Genomic DNA, 7,596 nt, shown 5'->3' with positions numbered 1-7,596 from the left:
AGAAAAGTGGCAGCACCATAGGAACTGTGGGGTAAAGCACAGTGAAGTTGGAGAAGTTTAGGTGTGCAGTTACAACTTTTAAATAAAACAAAAAAAATTCCTCAGTTCTCAACTTTTGGACTCCCCTAGGCTTGCAAATGCTCTGTAACTATCTTCCCTCGCAGTACAGGCTGAATCTTTGAAAGCCATGTTAAAATACGCATCCCTCAGGAGGGTGAGCATATACTACACCCCAACTGTGCTTCAGCTCTACCAACACAGCATCACCTGTGTTCCTCTTGCCACTTTATGTACAGCCATTAATTCTTCCTACTGATTTCAAACATGCCTCCATTAATAAAAGTATAAATTCAAGAAATGTAGTGAACAAGATTAGCTGAAATTTTGAGTCTCTTGGCAGACTGCAAACATGCAAAAGGAGATGTCTACTGTCATTTGCAGGGAACACAAGAAAAAGAAGTTTTTTGTTTTTTTAATCTCTTTTTCTTGCCCTTTTTTGTTTAATCTCCCGTTAGGGTTTCTCTTTCCATTGATCATTTTCCTTTCCACAAAGATTTCCCCAGATATACTCCATCTTGCTTCTATTTTTGGTAGTTTGGTATTAGTTTGGTATTTTCCTTCCAGCTCTTTTTTTTTTTTTTTTTAAATAATTCTAATATTTTATTTCAATAAAAAAGATTCCTTGAGGAATTATATTTTTTTCTAAACTCTGTCACAACACAGCAAAAAAAAAATATTTAATTTTCAGCAACCAAAATCTCAGTTGCTTGTTTTTTTTGAAACATGTCAGCAAACAAGAATTCCCCCAAATGACAAATTTACCTATGAAAATTGTTGTTCTGTCAAAAACATCATTATCTCAAGGAAAAGATATTTGAGTGTGACATCTTTGACCACTCTACAAAATACACTTTCCACATCTCCATAGCTTGGGGTTCTTTCTCTTGATATAATCTTCTACAACACCCTTGGTATTCTGTGCATTTTGTCACCTTCTTCTGTTGTCCTTGTATCTGCTACTTTCCTTTCTGTGCCATCCTCTCTGCTCTGATCTGCCAATCTGCAATGGATTTGAGTGGAAATGGCTGTCTGAAAAAGAGAAGGGTCATGTATGCTTGTTTGATTCCAGGGAGTATATGCCTATTTTCCTCTATTCTGTATTAACTATGTGTTATCAAAGTCAAAAGCTGCAAATAAACAATGTCCACTGAAACCTGTCAACAGGGTTTCAAGTCCTAAAGAATAAGTCTGGATTACAGAGGTTGTATTATAGGAAGTAGAATCACCTTTAAAGGAAATGTAATATTTACCAATTTAATTTTTACTAAATGAAATTGATTTCATTTAGATGGAATTTGAACACTGCATAGCTGCAAGAGCAGCCCTCAATGTTTTAACATTCTTTTCAATGAAATATTACTAGGAGATAGATCCTAAAAGAAAAAAACAGAGTAGTTGCCTTTAGATTTTAATTTGCTGACAATGCTCTTAGTGCTATTTCACAAATAACTGAAGCGTCAATTCACCAATCCAAGCTAAAGAATGTCCACGTTAGATTCTTCAGTGTTCTTCTATTAAGCCTTCACACAAGTGAAACATTAAATCTCCAGCAGTATGGAAAACAACTGATGGTTGTACATGAGCATTATTTTCTGTTAATGCTTCTATCATAAATGGCCCCAAAATGCAAAGCATGAAGAAAATGTAATATGGAACAAAATAAACTTTGCTGAATTGTAGCCGGTTTCAAGACTAGGGATTTTGTAGGTATTACTTTCTCAGAATTTATTTTGTTTATAATCAGAATATATATGCTTAGTAAGAGGCCTGACCTTCAAGAAGAGTCTTGTTAACTTCAGTACAAATACTAATGCAAGAATGAAGTTAAATAACTCTGTGTTTGACAGGTATCATTTGAAACCCACCCATGCTGCTGACAGAATACAGACTGTAGTACTATGATGAAAACTGCAGTCATTCCTTACAGCCTTATGCCAACCAAGCCACTCTCATGTCACCACCACCAGTGGATATCTTCCAATTACTCTCTTATTTATTCTTATGATCAAACAGAAACACAGGGGTTATTACAAGAAAATCAAGTCAATCTGATGTGTTATGATATTCAGAAAGCATTCTCATTAGAGCAGTTTTGGTGTCATATCCCCACCGGGGTGTATTCTTTGACCCATCTGAAAGCCACCAGCCATGGGTAGTGAAACACTTTTCTAAGAGACATGTTCTCCATTCATATCCCCAAAACCATAATGCTTCACTATATCAACAAATTGCTTATGGTGGAACTGAATGTACATGGGTCACTCCAGCAGCAATGCTTCTTATTTATTTCCACAGAAACTACAACAGATACAAACATTACAATAACAATGATAGAACAAGTTCTCAGCTACAAAACAGTGGTTTGCATTATAGTCACCACCATTACCTGTGCATTTTCATCAGCATGAACAATTTTTATGTTGTGCTCATAAAAATCTGTATGGCAATCTGGAACTTTGCTTGTCTTTTGCATCTCTGTCACCACTGCTGAAATGTACCACCCACCACCTCACTGTGCTCACAGCCACTGTATGCTTTCCAGAAATGTTTAGCAAATGTTGATGAATGGACAAATTCAATGACACTCCACTGTTTCATACACACTTCAATATCAGATGCCACCTTGTCAGACTGTCCCTCTCCTGTCACCTGTCATATGGCAACAAAATGTAATGGGTCACTGGTGAGTAGATTCACCCTCCACTGCAGTACCACCAATATCACCCTCTGATATTGTGGGCCAACATTATAAAATAGGAGGCATTACTTTTGGAGCAGATCTTACAGGACTTATGTCAGAATAGCTTTACAATTTAACTGTAATAAGATGTTTAGGCCATTAAAATCCCTTGAAAACAGTAAGAGTTAAGTACTAATCTTGGAAAAGATACAGTTGTGACTCCTACAAGATATTTTTTTAGTAAATAAATACATAAATCTGTTTTAATCGGAAACTGAGCTGTGTTGTCTTCCAGTGTGCTAAACTGCCTTGACAGATCAGGGGTTAAAAGCTCTACCTTTTGCTGTCAGGCCTCCCTGCAGATGCTGTTGGGACTACAGCACAGAGAACTGTTGCTTTCTTTTCTGTTCTATTCCGTCTGCCTGGAATGGGGCATGTAGCCTAATTGGAGAGCAAACCTTCTGCAAGGAGGGTGTTAACGAGCCTAATTGCCAGCACCAGGCAGGATTAGCTACAGTGTGAGCTGGTATAAACCAGAAGTGGAGGGAGGAAAGAAGTAGGTGGAAATGTTGAAGGCTTAAGTGGAGCTAGTAAGGCTGTTTCTCAACTAATTTTCTTTTTTTTTTTTTTGGTTAATATTTCCTCTATCAGGATTGCAAGCTGAGTAGCACTGTGTTCATGGGAAGTGGAGAGCCTTAGTTGAGAAGCCAAGCTTTGCTATAAGATGTTTGACAGTCTGAAGAAAGCCTGATCTTTATTTTGTCAGGCATCTGGCAAGTACTTGACCTGAAACCCCACTGTCCCACTCACTTTCCTAACGTGAATCTGCAACAGAAACTATAACTGACAACTAATAGTACTGGTATTGAAGAAGCCTACTGAGGAGAAATTTCATTAATGCTTTTTCATTATATCTTCCCCTAGCATACTGATTACACAAATCAGCCTTTGCTTGGTGCTGAGTGGTGAAATGCATGACATAACTGCTTTCCATCTTACTTCCTATATCTCGTATTTAGGAACAGAACACTTCAGTGTTGTATAGATGGAATATTCTTTCCTTAAACAAAATTGCATGGAATTTAAAGTGTTATTTACCACATCTGTTAAGTGACAAAATGGGTATGACTCTAGCATAATGTATCTAAACAGCGTATAGCTAATCACACCCATGAGGATAGAACAGCTCCAGCATTTCTGCTTGATGGAGAAGCCCACACAGATGTGGCATGCATTTTGCTACAGCTTGTTCCAAACTGTATTGTGAATGTGTGAGTTAGGCGAGGACACTTCCTAGGTTCTTATTAGAATCATTTAAATTGGAGAAGGCCATTAAGTACGACTATCAACCTGACCTACTGAGTCCCACTGATAAATCATGCCCCTCACTGCTACTTCATGGAATAAAAAACATGGAATGCTGCAAGAATTTGCTTTTCATCCTCACTTAGGGACAGTGCTAACTTCTGTATCATTCCACATTGGGTATATGTGCTGTAGAAGCAGTGCTTCTTGCTTTGACCATCTTGGTGCGAACAACAGATGACATTAGCTATGATTTCAGCCATTCATTCAGCCATCTTAATGAGGTGATTATATTTGTTTACCCTGAAAAACCAAACTGCACATTTTGCTTGTCCTGTTTCCTGTCCTCTTTTAGTCCAAATCAGGTTGCTTGAGCTTTGGCAAATGTGTTTTCCCATGTACAGTGAACTAAAGTAAAGAGGGAAGCAGTCTAGGATAATGCTTAGCAAGGCAGCTATAGGAGGATACCTCATCCCTTTGCTACACCATGAAAAGTTGTGTTGGTCACTTCTAGACCGATCACACAGAGAAAGGAGAGGAAGGCTATACATACAACAGGAGGTATTGCTCAAACAACTTTTCATTATCTCCCCAGTAGGAAAAAAGATGACAGGGTGATTTTGACTCAGGGGTTGCTACTTGGGACCTCACTGGCTTAAGTTTTTTCTTCTTTGGTGCTAATTGTTTTCAGACAATCATTCTGTTGTTCCTACTTTACTAAAATCAACACCATAGAACGTGTCTTTTTGTTCTTTTTTTCTTTTTTAATCTTGTTATATTGTTCTCCAGTACCTATTCCAACTAAAATTGCACTAGGATATTTCAGCACTCTTGGACAATGACCATCAGAATTCAGCACAGTGTGTCAAACTGTATGTTTCTCAAAGGTTCTGAGATCTCATGAAAAACTAAAATACTAAATACTTTCATAGCTGTGTTGTTTGTATTTATCTTGGTATAACACCAAAACTGTACAAACAGGCCTCTCAGAGAGATTCAGATTAGCATGGGTCTGTTTATATTTAATATATTAATTGTCAGAAGTTATTGTCAGGAAAAGCAGAGTAATTTTGATCAACTGATCAGTGTTTAGCGTTACCAGCAGGGAATGAGAAATATTCATAGAATATGAACTTACTTTGAATTGGAATAGTTGGAGAACATGAAAGCAAGCAAAACTGTTGAAAAATGCCAGTTATTGGGGCTGGACAAATTTCTACTATTAGATAATGTAATTATTCCCCAAACTGTACTTAATTATCAGGTACACAGATAAATCGAATTTTTTATTTCTTTTTTAAATATTGAAAATTAATTGAAAAAGGCTTTATAAGACAGATAATTAAACAAATATGCTATGAAACAAGGCCATGTGCAATTTCATTTTATGTGTAAATTACATGTAGGCCCAAAGGGAATGCAGTCTTATTATACAGTTTATTCCTCTATTAGCATTTCAATAGAATGAATTTTCCTCGTGGTTCTGAGGAAAACAAGGAATGCATGAGATATATGCTGGAGATACACACAAAAGTGGGGCTTGGAACAGCTCCGATGTTCCTCCTCTCACCTCTAAAAAGAAATGAAAGGGCAGGGTTGTGATCTTTACAGATGAGAGGAGATTGTGGAAGTGTGAAGTACATCAGACTTCATTCTGTACTAGACTGGACTGTAACTTGAATCAGGTCCTAAGTCTTGACACTATCATGTTAGTTCCCTGCTGGAATCTGTTCGTGGCAGGACCTCAGTACAGAGTATAAAAACCAGCAGAAACAGATAAGTTCAACCTTTCTTCTTTCTCAGAACCAACTTTCTTCAGGAAAACAAATTACAAATAAGTCTGAATACTGCAGCAGGTAGTCTGAAGAATTTAAACACAGTACAAAGCATGTGTATTTTTAGAAAATCTGAGAAAATCTGCCACTGATCTTTTCATGATCAGTTCTTCTCACTAGGACGTTCTTAACATCTTCTTCAGCCTACTGAGGGGTGTTTAGCCACATAATTATTAACAACCCCCTTTCCCTCCCTTTCCCCCCCCCCTTTTTTTTTTCTACATTTGAGCTTCAGATGTATTAAGATTGTTGCTTACAGATAAAAGCTCTATTGTGTTCATTTTAAGTCCATGCTGCCAAAGGGACATACTACATAAGTATCTTCACAGAGACCTCCCTTAGATCCTTGCTGTTTAAATGATTTCTTAATGCTTGAATATGTAAACTCAAGGTAAAGTATCTACAACTATTGCAAAATCAGAGATTGAACTTGGACAATGTGATTGCCATAGCATATCTGGACATCTGATAAACACCATGGTATCAAAAGATCTCTTTTAAAACTTAGCTCTTTAAAACTTAGCACAATGAAGTGCAAATTGAGTGTATGTTGAAAATATTAAAAACAGCATGTAGAAATATTTGACAGGATAGAAGCTAATATAAATCTATTAAATAGTTTCTAATATTAATACATATAAACTAAAAGTTTTTTCAGATTCTTATCAGTATTCTGGAAATAAACAAAAGTAACTATTGATGAAAAAAATGGCAACATTTGCTGTAATGATCAGGAAATGTGGGCTCATTTGAGCAAAATACACTTTAACATAGCAAAGATTGCTGTCATCTGGTGCAAAGAACACAGTGCACTAAAAAAAAGGGGCAATGTATCCTGAGTTTAGTTTACTGGGAAGTGATTTAGGAATCAGAGTGGGGAATGGCATGCATGATGCCCTGGCAAAGTGAGCTAAGGCAGTCCTTGGTGGTGAAGAAACAAAAGAAGGACTGGGAATGGGGCATGGGATGTCTGTTTAATACACTGAGGGGGGAGGATACTGAAGTACTGCATTGTGGTTTGTCTATGTCAAGGGGAAAAGATGTCCAAAAAATAAGCAGATATATATAAATTAATCTGAAGTTGGGAAAATTGTTTTGAGTTGAGAATTTTTTAATCCAAAAGTTGATAGTGAAATAACCTGAATTATTTTCCTGGAAGATGATTCTAGCTGCTAATGAATGCTCCAGTCTAGCACAGTAGATCTTAACAGCAACCAATGACAGCCAAGTGAAGCCACATAAATTTAAACAAACAACATGGTAAGGTACTGAGCATTCAGCACTGTTGGGCATTACAACAAAGTAGCAAAAAGTATGACCACTTCATCTATTAACTTTTCTTGTTCAAAGCAGGATTACTCTCAACATTCCTTAAAACAGGTTCTTGGGATTATTACAATGATAATTAGGACAAAATAAGTTGCTTGAAATATATGGTACATTAAACAAAGTGAGCTTGATTGCCTAGGACGCTCATATGCAGAAACATTTTGTTTTTTTCTGTATACAAAACATGAAGTTTTCCATTTCTTTATTGGAGAAAACACATTTTATTTTTTTTTTCAAATAGCTGTAAAGGACACTTTTAGTTTACAGAAACAAAAAATAGATCTAAAGATAACATTTACCAGCCTTCCAGACATACTATGTTTTACAAAGGAAGCTAAACAGTGACTAGGTAATTGGTGAGTGCTGTTTACTGCAATAATCATCACT

At 36.6% G+C, this 7,596-nt stretch overlaps 1 pseudogene; it reads right to left on the bottom strand.

Annotated features, from left to right (window-relative positions):
* Nucleotides 1–4,146: 4,146 nt before the first annotated feature.
* On the bottom strand, nt 4,147–4,246 carry LOC116653569 (annotated as a pseudogene).
* Between the last annotated feature and the right edge of the window lie 3,350 nt (nt 4,247–7,596).

Source organism: Coturnix japonica, chromosome 5, assembly GCF_001577835.2.
Source record: "Coturnix japonica isolate 7356 chromosome 5, Coturnix japonica 2.1, whole genome shotgun sequence".
NCBI classification, from domain to species: domain Eukaryota; kingdom Metazoa; phylum Chordata; class Aves; order Galliformes; family Phasianidae; genus Coturnix; species Coturnix japonica.
This window is presented reverse-complemented; position numbering and strand designations above follow the sequence as displayed.